Genomic DNA, 14506 nt, shown 5'->3' on the forward strand with positions numbered 1-14506 from the left:
TTCCTCCTTCAAACGCAAAATTTACTAATCTAAAGACATCTCTGTTTTGAAAGTCTGCAAACTGCTCTAGGATGGGGCAACCAGTAAGTTAATTCTTCTAATATGTTAATTACCTCACCATTTACATTCTTTCCACAAACACACTATCTCAGCACAGTCAAAGGCATGCTTCATTTTATAAAGACTTGAGAATAACTCTTCCAGCAACATGGAGCTGGAGAAGATGTTGGAGATAGGTCAAATCCAATCCTCCCATTTTATAATCAAGGCAAGAGAGACTCTTGAATTGAAACCACCCTATAGAGTCATACAACCATTTACTGTCTGGGCAGAAACCAAATCCTGGCCTCTTGACTCTGCATCATATGTGGTGAGAATCAGAGCCACAATAGCATACAAGCAAGGGATTTTCGTGGTTTTTGTTAGCGTATGGGTACTTTCCAAATCACCGAGCCCCTGCTACGTGTAGGACGCTGTGCTTGGAGCTGGTAATAAAAGAGGGGTAAGATTTTGATCCCAATTTAGAGGAGAGACAGTAGAATATACTTAAGAAATCATTCACAATCCTAGGGAATAGATCTATTTTGATGTGTGGAGCAAAGAATTACCTCCTGAAAAACTGGGTCTCATACAACTCATATTTCCCTTAATTTTCGTTACCTCTGCATTTTACAAGTCAAATGTTATAAATTCAAGGGTCCACAAAGTGTGCTTGTTGCCTCTTTTTTTTCCTCCCTGAGGGTGATAATAAACTAATTTAAATAATTCTAAACCCTGACACTCAGAAGAAAATTGAAGGGCCTGTACCTGGAATACAGGTATCTCTAAGATTCAGGTTGTCCCAAAACTTAAGGAGGAATAGAATTGGTAAAATCGGGTTTTAGGCTTGACTGCAGAATAGGAACACTGAGAAGTAAAGGAAAATGAAGAAAATGCCAATTGAGCTGGAGGAAGAAAAGAATTTCCTTGGGAGAAAGACTGAAATCTTAGAGATCAGGCAAGACAGATCTGAAATATGTGGGCTCTGTGTTCCTTTTGGGACTGGACTTGGGAAGGGGGGATCTTATGATGATTAATAGATTGTTGAGTTGTTTGAGGAGCATGCCAGCTAAGTATGAAGATGATGGGAACACAAGGCTCAACTGGAAAGTGGACATTAAAAGTCTTTAAAATATGTGGAATGGATGCCGAGGGTGGGGGAAGAGAATTTCAGGTCATATCCGGATGCATGCAGGGACCACCTTGCAAATTTCCCTATTTTGCTACATTGGAGGAGGTCGTTCGGAGGATGTGACCTTTGCTTGACCCGTGGGCTGGACCCATGCAGCCAGAGGCTCCTCCTACCTCCTGGGCCCTTGGAAAGTACATTCTGCCCGCCGCCCCCACCCACAGCTGTTTGCAAACAGCCCTCAGAGAGTAATGTGTTATTGAAATCACCTGGGCGCTACACGTGACTGAACCCAGTTAAGGCCTCTATATAAACTCCTAAGAAGGCAGTAGGGGGTTGGGTGGAGATTTAGTCAGCTTGTGGCTGCCCAAGTGATCCTCACAGGTAAGTTCTCCCGTTTGTCACCTGCCACTTACCAATCTGGCATGTTCGGGCTCTTTCCTCAGTTTCTCCCTGCCTTCTGACGGAGGTGGGGGCGGGGGCAGTTTCACGTTTCGCCAGGGAAGCTCCTCAAGTTTTGAATCCACATGTTTGAAGACAGAAGTGTCTCCCACGTCCTTGCGGGGGGGTTACGGTGTGCACAGGTCAATTAGATTTCCGAGAAAGGGGACGTGGAATATCACGATTACTTTTGTGATGGCATAGTTCTCCTAATGTGATTCTGGGTTGTTGTAAATACTGGGTTTTGAGAAGATGGTTCAGTTAGGAGGAACTATGGTAGGGGCTGGTCATCTGTGTTTTCTACATTTTTTTTGGTGCCTGGGGCTCTAAGGCTTGGCGTCGTTATTTTTTCCTGTTTACCCTGACTTTTGGGCGAGTAGTTGAAGGGAGAGATCTGGGTTTTGTGAATTCAGCTTGGGAGGTGAGGAGGGAGCCCATTCTGTGAAAGTTAGGCTGTGGCTATGAAAGCAGGAGCCTGACTCTACCCCGGCCTTGCGGTGAGATTCTTTAAGACTAAGCGGAACAAGTTTGGGGATTAATTTTTTTCAGCTGCACTCTACAGGAGGATTTTATTTCCAGAGTCCACTTTCTCTCTGGATATTTACTATTTGAAGGAGTTCTTATTGTCTAAATTTGGTGCCTGTTTATATTGCTGCTGAAGGATTTGGGGACTTAAGCATGTCCTCTGTGCCCCTTGACCACTGTCTTGGGAAGCTGTGTTAGTGCGGCGGGGCATAATTTGAGATGAGAAATAGGGAATGAATTTTGGTTCAGGGTGCAGTTTGGCCTTGAAGTTAATGTAATATATGTTCAGTGTTGGCCATCTCGGAGCCTTTAGGTACGAAAATCTTGTCTGCATGAGCCCAAAGAAGATACATAAGGAGCAGTAATAGGTGTAGGCAGAGAGGTCTCATGAAAGTGGAAGCAAAACTGTCCTGGGGCACCTGGGTGGCTCAGTTAAGCGTCAAACTTCGGCTCAGGTCCTGATCTCGCGGTGTGTGGGTTCAAGCCCTGCGTCAGAACCTGGAGCCTGCCTCAGATTCTGTGTCTCCCTCTCTGCCGCCCCCCCCGCCCATTCTCTCTCTCTCTCTCTCTCTGTCCAAAAAAAACCCCCATAAAACTGCCCTGGTATCCTGTGGGTTTTCTTCCTTGAGAGAGCCAGATATCTAATTCGTGTGGACCTGCTGTTCGTGATGAGGTTTTTGCCGGGATTGTGGGGTTCGTGGCATCCAGAGCCAACAGCAGGAAGAATTCTTGAAGATGTCTTCGGTGCAAAATGGCGATTTTATTAAAGCATGGGGACAGGACCCTCGGGCAGAAAGACCTGCCCGGGACTATGGGGAGAGACTGGTTATATACTATGGACTTGGGGGAGGGTAAGGTCCAAGGGAAGTTTCCAGAGGGATTTCCATATGCTAAAGAAGACTCCCAGGATACTGGAGGCCTAGCTGTTGTCAAGCTAAGGTTGTTTTTCCCTCTAACAGAGCATTAGCATTAAGACAGCAGCGAGTTCCTGGAGAAACTTTTGCTCTGCCAGCCTCAAGTAGCTGTCGATGGGCTGCAGGTTATAAGGAAATTCAATTTTATCTGCCATTTCCTTCTGCCTTTTTTTCCCCCACATCACCAGCTCTGAGGGAAAAGGTTAAAGGGTGTGTGTGTGTGTGAGTGAGAGACCGAGTGAGAGACCGAGTGAGAGACCGAGTGAGAGACCGAGTGAGAGACCGAGTGAGAGACCGAGTGAGAAGAGGAGACCGAGTGAGAGACCGAGTGAGAGACCGAGTGAGAGACCGAGGTGAGAGACCGAGTGACAGAATATGGTGCTGCTGAGAGGTGTTGGTGGTGAAGGGAAGGCTTCTTTGTTCTTATTTTTGGATGTTGTGAAGGGAATTTCTTCCCCATGATTCTTCTTTCAGGGAGGGGCTAATCTGTCTGCCTCTCTGTCAGGAGAGGTTTAAGTGTGTCAGAGGTCACTGCTCCTGCATAGCATGGTTTCTTGTCCCTTCTTCTTAGAACACCCTTCCCTTCAGGCACTGTGTTTCTCAGCTTCACAATTTGGTTTCTCTGCTCTGGGTTTCACCTGATTCTTTTTAACTTCTTGTTAAATCAGTAGGTAATCTAGTCAGGTCAGGGCCTCCTCTAGGCCATCAGGATTTGTTCAGAGGTGATTATTTAAAAACTGGTAATTTGTGGGGCACCTGGGTGGGTCAGTGTGGTTATATGGTCTGACTTTGGCTCAGGTCCACGAATATCACAGTTTATGAGTTTTGAGCCCTGCGTCTGGCTCTGTGCCTCACAGCACAGCTGGAGCCCGGAGCCTGCTTCAGATTCTGTGTCTCCCTTCTTTCTTCCCTCCCCTAGTTTGTGCATGCTCTCCTCTCTCTACAAACATAACAAAAATATGCCAAAAGAAAGGGCATATTCTCTGATCTTTGCCCAAGAAAGCCCCCACTGTTATGTTTTTATTAAAATTTAAAATTTTTCTGTAGTAAAATTAATCTTTCCTTAGGCCTTCTAGATTTTGTGTTCTGTTAAGTGTTTTCCACCTTGACATATCTACAGTGTTGGTGTGTGCATATGTATTGTATGTATATATACCTATGTAGATATCCTACATATATTCTCTACATTCATTTCATTCTTTGGTCTACCTTATATTGTTGTCAGGAATATTCTGTTTGCTTCCTCAAATTTGCCTAGCTGCATTGTCTCATGCACCAAAAAACTGCAAAAAATAAGAATTTTTGTAGAGTTGATTGGGCAGCAGTATGGAGAATGGATTGGAGGGATGCAGAAGGGACATGAATGGGGACTGAAAAATCAGGGCTGTAGTGATGTAGCAGCAACAGAAGAAAGGGGAGCTTGGAGGTATGGTCACGTGGTAACCTGGCCTGACTTAGTGACTGTTGGGTGTGAGCATGTGGGACAAGCAGCAGCAATGGTGGGTGGAGGTTGGCAAAACTGGAAGGCTTTGGATGGGCACCTATATGCTGAGACTTTGAGGGGTGGGACATTGGGAGCGAGGGAGGACACTGACCTTTGTACAAATCTACCCACAAGCTCCACTATCCATCTGTTTCTATCCCTGTCTCAACAAGAAAGTCCAAGGAAAACCCACTTTAGTTTCAAGTAACTATTGTCTTGGAGGTAGAAGTTGTAATTAGCAGTGATTGAAGCTGGAGGAAAGCAAGTGGTCTAGTCTCTAATCACCCAAAGTACAGCATGTGGTGTGTGTCTGCAATTTCTGTGCTAGCCACTGGGTGGCGAGCTCAGTTCACAGAAACCCACATCAGCGCAACAGAAGTTCTTGTTCTTTACCGTTGTAACAAAGACTGTTGTAGCAGCCAGCATTGGCTGCTATAGAATGAGAGGATAGAAACTTACAAAAAATTCTTTTTATTGAATAATCAATTTGACATTTACTGCTTTATGTGTGCCTTACAAAAGCTTATTGCTTTTTTTTTTTTTTATTTTCTGTTCCTCCAGGACACTTGATTTGAGAAAGCAATCAATAAAGATTAGTTTAGACAACCAGCTGCCACAATGACCTAGTGATAAAATTCTGTTCCTTAATGAGACAAGATGCTTTTTATTCCAAGACCATACATATCTAATGTACCCCTTGGTCCTTGCTATGGAACGAATTGTGTTTCTCCCCTATTCCCGTCAATGTAACTATATTTGGTGGTAGAGCTTTTAGGAAGTAATTAAGGTTATAAGGGTAGGGTCCCAATCCTATACTACTCTTGGTCTTAAGATAATTGAATGTTTCAGGATTTTTATAATCAGTAATATTAGGGAGTTGAAGTTTTAAGATAGAAGAATAGTATATTTTTCTCATTTTTTCCCCCAACAGTCTTAAACAAAACAACCCCCCCAAAACTTTTATATATATTTTACATATGTTTGTTAAATTTTCATTTAAGAAATGATTGGGTTCTCACTTGCATTAGAGAAAATTTGACAATCTATGGCAAAATTGGAGCCTTTCCCAATTTTCTCCTATGTTTGCTAAAATCACTTAACTGGGGAGAAGACCATTGAATCTGCAGTTTAGAATGAGACCCAAGAGTACATATTTCTGGAAAGCTAAAGTATTGCCTTAAATCCATCCCAAGGTGTCAAAGATGGTTTCTTTTATATGCAGATCTTTCAGGAAAGCAGAGTCTAAGTGGTAGTAATAAAGAAAAGGGGAAAGGTGAGGAAAAGTGTAGAGGATGAAGGGGAGAAAATAAGACAAACTTTGCTCTTTGGAACTAACAAGGTTCAGACCTGATCGGTAGACTCCGGATTTTGTGTTTGCTCACTTAGAAAAGGCATACCCTCAAACCTGGACCATCCACGTTTTAACTTTAGATCAGAATTTGAGGTCAAGTTCTACACTTAAGCTTTTGGACAAGGTGCTTGCTGATCCTTTTTCCTGATCTGTAAGACTAGCTAATGTCTACTCATGGAGTTGCCCGGAACCCTAAGTGCAAGGATGCCTACAAAGCCTCTAGGCTTGTGTGGTTGAGTTTGTGCTTGGGATTAGTTGGTGGGGGTTTGACATCATAGGAATATAGCCTTTGGGAGGCAGACAGTCTGGCCTAAATCCAGCTTGGCTGCTGACGAGCTAGTCTGTTTGAACGATCCGTGTTATAAATTTCTTCATTTGCAAGCTGAACATCCTAATACTTGCTGTTGTGAGGATAAGACCTGTTCTTTGTGGTGAGGGCTGCTTAGTAGGGGTGCAAGCAGCAGCAGCTGAGAACTGTCCCCCATTATGCTTGGACCCTGTACTTGGGGGAAGAAACCCTGGATAGATGGTGCAGAAGCTCTCTTCTGCTCAGGCCTCTGCACTTGCTTTCATACTGTCCTCCTCTGACTTAGACCTGATCACGCATTCTTGTGTTCCTCTGTCTATATCTAATGCAACATCTCTCAGTTTTTCAAGACCCAGGAGTCCTTTTGATAATTTTTTTTTTTTAAAAGGCAACCTTCTTATTTTCAGACTTTGATTTACTTCCCCTCTGTCCAATCCCTACTCCCATCTAGGCATTACCTTTCAGGGGAAAATTTCCCATCTGGGAGGCTTACCATTGCCCAATGCAGAACTTCCTAGTCCTGGGCCAGGGCACTTGGGGCCTCTGGTGGCCTGTAGGGGTGGCAAGAAAATGATCCCCCCCCTCCCTCCAAAAGCCCCCACCCCCTGGAGCTGGGTAGGGAACAATCCATCCCCCTTATTTCCAGGTGAAGTCTCCTATTAATCCTACCAGTTCCCTTTCAAACATCCATTCTCTAGGGGCCCTTTGCTAACCATTGCCCTTGAGGTTGGCAGAATTCCAAGGTGACCTCCAGTGACCCGTACTCTTGTATAATCTACTCCTCGAGTGTGGGCAAACCTGTGACTATGATAAGGTATTGCTCCTGCGACCGCATTACATGGTACTTTTATACGGCAATGGGGTAGGGATTTTGCAAATGTAATTAAAGTCCCTAATTAGTTGATTTTTGAGTTAATCAAAAGGGAGATTATCTTGGGTGGGCCTGGCCTGATGAGGTAGCCTTTAAAAGTGACCAGTAGCAGGCATTCTCCTGCCAGCTTTGGAGAAGCCAACAACTGTGCTGTGAACTGCTGAAGCAGTGAAGAAATAGCCAGGATGGTGCAAGAAAATCTGGAGAGAGGAATGTGCAGCATTTTCAGGAGGAAGCAGCCAACTACTTCAGAGAAGTGAGTTGAGACCAGGGCTGAGAAACCCACATTTTATTACCTGGCGAGCAGGTGGTCAGGGTGTATTTGGTGGAACGACGTGGATAAAATCAGGTTGTGGGGATGTGAATAGTGAATGCAAGACCATGAGTAGATCGAGCAAGTGCAGGTGCATCTTCCAAGTAGCTCTGCTAGGAAAGGAGAGGAAGGGGGCAGTAGTAGTGGGGGCCCTAGGATGACCACAACATGGTTTTCATAATGGGACATGCTGAGAAATGTCGATGCTACTGGGAAGGACAAAACCGTGAGAAAGAGGAGAGAAGGGCACTTCATGGCATGATGTTCCCAAGGAGGTAATCCCGAACAAAGACGGAGACCTTTTCTGTGGGTAGGAGTGGGCTAGCTCTTCCCCTGTGCTTGGAAGGAAAGCTGTATTAGGTTTAGGGGCAGATGAGTTTGAAAGGGGGAGTGATTGGTTGGGTAGGATAGGAAGAAGCATTTTTACTGATGATCTCTACTTTCTCTGTGAAGTAGGAAGCAAAGTCATCCACTCATGAGATGGTGACTGGTTTGTGGAGAGCAGGGAATTAAAAATAAAAATCTTTAAAATTTCATGATTGGGGCGCCTGGGTGGCTCAGTCGGTTAAGCATACGATTTTGGCTCAGGTCATGATCTCATAGTCTGTAGGTTCGATCCCTGCCTTGGGCTCTGTGCTGATAGCTCAGAGCCTAGAGCCTGCTTCAGATTTCCCTTGCTCTCTGCCCATCTCTCCCCCCTCACCCCCACTCAAAAACAAACATAATGAAATTAAAAAAAAATTTTTTTATAACACATACAGAAAAGTGCATAAGTCATAACTATACTGACCAATAACTTAGAGTGTGAATTCAACGATCTAACCACCACCCATTTAAAGACCTAGAATATTACAGCAGCCCAGAAGCCCTTCCCATGCCCCCACTAAGCAACAAATGCTTCCTAAAGGAACTACCAATTGACATCTAACACCATAGATGAATTTTGCCTTTTTTTCTTTTTTTTTGGCACTATCTGACTGGAATTATATGGTATCTGTTGTTGGACACCTGATTTCTTGTACTCAACATTGTGTTTGTAAGATACATCCATGTTAGATACTGAAGTAATTAATTTGCATTGCCATCTAGTATTCCATTTACAAATATATCACAATTTGTCTTTTCTAATGTTGATAGACATTTGGATTATTTTCACTACCACAAATACAGACTGCATACCTTTTGGTGTACATTTAATGCTTTTGTGTTTTAATAGAAATATAGGAGTGGAATTATTGTATATTATACATGTGTTCAGCTTTCAAAAATACTGCCTGGGGGGAGGTGCATGAGTGGTTCAGTCTGTTGAGCATCTGACTCTTGGTTTTGGCTCAAGTTATGATCTCACTAATTGTGAGTTTGAGCCCCACATTGGGCTCTGCACTGACAGTGTGGAGCCTGCTTGGCATTCCCTTTTTCCCCACTCTCTCTGTCCCTATCCTTCTTGTTTGCTTTCTCTCCCTCAAAATAAATAAAATTAAAAAAAAAAAAAAACCTGCCTGGTAAGGAAAGATCTAGCAGCATTCCTGCAATCATTTTTCTCCCTTTAGTGGGGATGCCTGGGAAAGAAAGAAAAGAAAAAAAAAAAAAAGACCCAGGTAAATGCTCTTGTAAACATGCTAATGAAAGACTTGCAAATACACTGATGGTATTTACTCTTGTGAGAATTCTTATCTAAGGAATGCTTTTTAGCAGTATGTCATTGAATAGTTAAGATTGCTTTTTGCAAATAAACCTGGTATATGTGTCCTTAATGGGATAGGATTTCCAAGAAAATAGTACCTAAGCTATTGAATCATCAGAATATAAAATACTGATGTTTCACAACTGAAATAGCTCCCGTTTGTGATGGCCTTCTGCGCTGCTCTCAGCCTCCTAACATGACAAGGAAGAATGTGGACAGTGGTGTTGGTGATCACCAATCTGTTCTTGCTTTGCTTGTGTCTCACAATTACCCTTCTCCTTGGCAATTATCTGTTGTTACAGAGGAAGCTCTCTGATTCTTCTAAATATGATTGGACTGTCAGATTCTTTGTGTTTTCTCACTACCAAACAATATTCTACGTGATTGCTCCAATTTATCCTTCCAGTAGCATGCAGGACCGTTGTAATTGCTTCCATTCTTGGTAACACTTGGCAATGCCAGTCTTGTTATTTTAGACAATCTGGAGTGTGTGTAGGTCCTTTGACTTTGTTTATTCTTTCTCAAAGTTGCCTCAACTAATTCTTTGATTTCCATCTAAATTATAAAAGCAGCTTATCAATTTCCATGACAAATCTGCCTAAATTTTGATTGAGATAGTATTAAATCTATACACAAATGTGGAAGAAAGGCCCCTGTTTCCACTACTTAGTGCTGTAAGTTGAATTGTGTTCCTCCAAAAGTTAGGTTGAAGTCCTAACCCCAATACTTATGAATATGATCTTATTTAGAAATGAATCTTTGCAGATGTAATCAACTTACAATGAGGTCAGATTTGATCAGGGTGGGCCCTAAATTCATTGACTGATCTCCTTTTAAGGATCCCATAATCTTCAGATTTCTTTCTTATCAGATATATATTCAATAACGACTATAAATTCCTTTCTAAGTACAGATTTAGCCATGTTACATATTTTTTCAATATGTTTATACCTTCATTTTCATTTGCTGATTTCCTATGTCTTTGACTCATGGGTGATTTTGAAATACATTGTTTAATTTTAAAAATAAGGATAGCTTCTAGTTGTATTTCTGTAGTTGAGTCCTCATTGAATTTCATTGTGATCAGAGAACATATTTGGAATTTATTGAGACTTGCTCTGTGGTCCGACATGTGGTTTATTTTGGTAAATATTCTATATATACTTGGAATGAATGTGTCTTTGTGGTTCCTAGGGTTGGTGTTCTATATAAGTAGATCACTTTGTTTTTCAAGTTTTTTTTTTTTCTGTTTAATGGATTTTTTTTTTTTTTTTTTTGGTCTGCTTACTCTATCAACTATTCAGAAAGGTATGTTAAACTCTTCCAGTATCACTGTGAGTTTGTGTATTTTTCCTCTTTATTGTATTTTATGGAGTGTGTATGAGCAGGGGAGAGGGGCAGAAAGAGAGAGAGAGAGACAGACAGACAGAGAGAGAAGGAACTTTAAGCAGGCTCTACACTCAGCACGGAGCCCTATGTGGGGCCTGATCCTATAACCCTGGTATCATGACCTGAGCTGAAATCAAGAGTCAGAGGCTGAACCAACACCAAGGCATCCCTATCTGTCCTTCTGATTTTGTCAACACTTATTTCATTTTTAGGTTATATTGGTAGATGTATACACGTTTAAAATTGTTCTAACTTTGTGCCAAAATGGTACTTCTATCATTATGAAATGTCCCTCCTCATCTTACAATAATGCTTCTTGCCAAAAAGTTTACTTTGTGTGATATTAGTATAGGTACACAAACTCTTTTGGTTAGTGTTTTGTATAGTATATCTTTTTTTCAGTTTTTTACTTTAGGCCCTTTGTATTTAAGGCATGTCTTCTGTAAAAAAAAAAAAAAAAATACAGAATTGGGGCGCCTCGGTGGCTCAGTCGGTTGAGCATCTGACTTCGGTTGAGCATCTGAATGCCCCACTCGCATTCTGTCTCCGTCTTTCTCAAAAATAAATAAACATTAATAAAATTTAAAACAAATACAGAATTGAGTTTAATTTTTTGTTTTTCAAATCTATCAATGTTTGCCTCTTAATTGGACTATTTAGTCAGGCTAATTTATTGTAATTACTTTAATAGATTTAAAGACAAATATTTTAGTCTTTTATATTTTTCCAATCCCTTTTAAGTTCTTTTCTCTTTCAATTGCTCTTCCTCTTTTGTAGATCTGGTGCTAAGTTCTCTGTTTTTGATGATGGATTTATTGAATTTTTACCTTTGAAAGGTATTTTTATTGTGTATAGAATTTTAAAGTACTTTGAGGATATTATTCCATTATCTGCTGGCTTTCATTATTTCTTTTGAAAAGTTTTTGCAAGTCTTTGTTTGTATTTTGAAAGTAATCTTTAATGTTTTTATATTGGCTGCTTTAAAAATGTTTTTTTAAACCTTTGATTTTTAGCAGTTTTAGTTCTGTAAATAAACTAGGTACATCTTACTCTGATGTACCCCAATAAGATCTTCCTGGTATTTATCCTACTTGGTATTTGTAATATCTTTTGAATCTGTGGTTTGATGTCTTTTATTTTTAGAAAATTTGTAGCAGTATCACTCTAAATATTGCTTTATTCCCATTCTCCCCCCCCCCCCCCCCCCCCCCCCCCCCCCCGCCCGCCCAGGAGCCTAATTACATGTGTTAAGTATTTTTTGTACTCCTTTGGTCTTAAACTGTTGAGGTTTTTTTTTTTTTTTTTCGGATTCATTTCAGATATTTCTTTTTTAAAACGTGTGTGTGTGTGTGTGTGTGTGTGTGTGTGTGTGTGACAGTTTTAAGTTCACAGCAAAATTGAGCGGAAGGCAGATTTCCCATATATCCCTTTGCCCCTACGAATGCATGGCCTCCTCCATTATCAACAACCTGAACTAGAGTGGTACATTTGTTACACTGATGTATCTACAATGACACATCATTATGTGACACACTTAAAGTCTATAGTTTACCTTAGGGTTCACTCTTGGTGTTGTATGGGTTTAGACAAATGTATGACATCTGTGCATCTTCTAGTATCATGCAAAGTATTTTCACTGCCCTAAAAATCCTGTGTTTTACCTATTTACCCTCTAACCCCATCCCATTCCCTAGCAACCACTCATCTTTTTACTTTCTCCATAGTTTTGCCTCTTCTGGAATGTCATATAGTTGGTATAATATGTATGGAGACTTCTCAGATTGTTTTTCATTTTGGCAACATGCATTTAAGTTACCTGTATGTTTTTTTTTTTCATGGCTTGATAGCTAATTTCTTCCTAGCACTGAATATTCCATTGTCTGGGTGTGCCACATTTTATCTGTTTACCTACTGGAAAACATTTTGTTGCTTCTAAGTTTTGGCAACTATGAAGAAAGCTGCTGTAAACGTACATGTGCATGTTTTTATGTGCATATAAGTCTTCAATTCCTTTGAGTAAATATCAAGGAGCACAATTACTGGGTTGTATGGTAAGAGTATGTTTGATTTTGTAAGAAACCACCAAACTGTCTTCTAAAGTGGCTGTACAATTTTGCATTCCCACCTGTTGCTCCACGCCCTTGCCAGCACTTGATGTCATTGTTCCAGATTTTGGCCACTGTAATGAGTGTGTAGTCCTACCTCATTGTTTTAATTTGCATTTCTCTGATGATCTATGTAGAGTATCTTTTTATATGCTTATTTGCCATCTGTCTATATATGTATATATGTATATATATATAATCTTTTTTTTTTTTTTTTTTTTTTTTTTTTTGCTGAGGTGCTGTTAAGCTCTTTGGCCCATTTTTAATTGAAGTTGTTTTTATTGCGTTTTAAAAATTCTTCGTATATTTTAATGTTCATTTTTGAGAGAGACCGAGTGTGAGCAGGGGAGGGGCAGAGAGGAAGACACAATCCGAAGCAGGCTCCGGGATCCCACCCGTCAGCACAGAGCCTGATGCAGGGCTTGAACCCACGAACCATAAGATCATGGCCTGAGCTGAAGTTGGATGCTTAACTTACTGAGCCCTCATGCGCCCCTATCAGAAGTGTCTTTTATAAATATTTTCTTCTGGTCTATGGTCTATCTTCTCATTTCCTTGCTGGTGTCTTGCATGGAGCATAAGTTTTTAATTTTAATGAAGTCCAGCTCATCAGTTATTTTTCATGGATCATGGCTTTGGTGTTGTATCTAAGTCCTTATTCCCATATCTGAGATCATCTAGGTTTTCTCCTATTTTGTCTTCTAGGAGTTTTATAGTTTTGCATTTAACATGTAGACATAGGATCCATTTTGAGTGAATTTTTGTGAAAAGTATATAAAGTCTATGCATAGATTTATTTATTTGTGGATATTTAGTTGTTCCAGCACCATTTGTTGAAAAGACTTTCTTGGGGCTGAATGATGAGCAGGGTCAAGTATGCACGTACGGGCTGTGGGTACTGAGACTGGCATGGGTGGGACCTGCATCCCAGTGAGTGGGTTGGGTGGTGTTTCCTGTTCTCTTCCCTGTGCAGCTGTAGCTGGGGCCTTGACTTGACCCAGCCCGACTGTGGCTTCAGCTTTGGAAGAGTTACAGGAAGGTCTAGAAGAAGTGAAAGTGCTGCTGGAAAAGGCCCCTAGAAAAAGAGTACGTGATGCCCTTAGGGCTGAAAAATCCAAGATTGAGACAAAAATCAAGAACAAGATCCAGCAGAAATGAGAGAAAAGCAGAACTTCTTGACTATGAAAAGCCAGATGCTGTGATTGCCCCTATTACAATGGGCTACACAGTGAAAATCAGTAATTACCGATGGGATCAGTGAGATAAGTTTGTGAAAATCTACATTACCTTAACTGGAGTTCATCAAATCCCCACTGAGAATGTGTAGGTGCATTTCACAGAGAGGTCATCTGATCTCTTGGTAAAGAAACTAAATGGGAAGAGCTTTACTCCATGATCACAATCTCTTAAAACCCATCTCTGGAAGGCAGTTCAAAAAAAAGTTAAGAAAGCTGAAAACATGTGGTGGGACTACCTGACTCAGGTTGAAAAAGAATGTAAAGAAAAAGAAAAGCCCTCCTATGACACTGAAAACAGATCCTAGTGAGGGATTGATGAATGTTCTAAAGAAACTTACGAAGATGGAGATGATATGAAGTGAACCATTACTAAAGACTGGGTGGAATCAAGAGAGAAACAAGCCAAAGGAGACACAGAATTTTGAGACTTGAAAGTCATTTGGGGACTGTGATGTGGAAATACTGACCCTTCCAGTGAGGAACTGTTAGTGAGCTGCAGAGATAAATTTGACAGATAACTACTTACATAGCCTTCTTCTAAGTAAAGGCAATGAATTCTTCCTTTTCCTACTGGAGGATTTATTTAAATATGCTTATTAAACACTTCCCCCAAAGGTGATTTCCTTAGTAATCTGGGCATTTCCGTTCAAAAAAGGATACTGTGTTCTTGTGTGAAATGTAAAAAAGCAAGTCTTGCCTAATGATAATGCCACATTG

General features: G+C 41.0%; 1 pseudogene; it reads left to right on the top strand.

Moving 5' to 3' along the window:
* Positions 1-1184: 1184 nt before the first annotated feature.
* On the top strand, positions 1185-14222 carry LOC115512930 (annotated as a pseudogene).
* Positions 14223-14506: the final 284 nt, after the last annotated feature.

Source organism: Lynx canadensis, chromosome B1 (genome assembly GCF_007474595.2).
Source record: "Lynx canadensis isolate LIC74 chromosome B1, mLynCan4.pri.v2, whole genome shotgun sequence".
In the NCBI taxonomy this organism is placed as follows: domain Eukaryota; kingdom Metazoa; phylum Chordata; class Mammalia; order Carnivora; family Felidae; genus Lynx; species Lynx canadensis.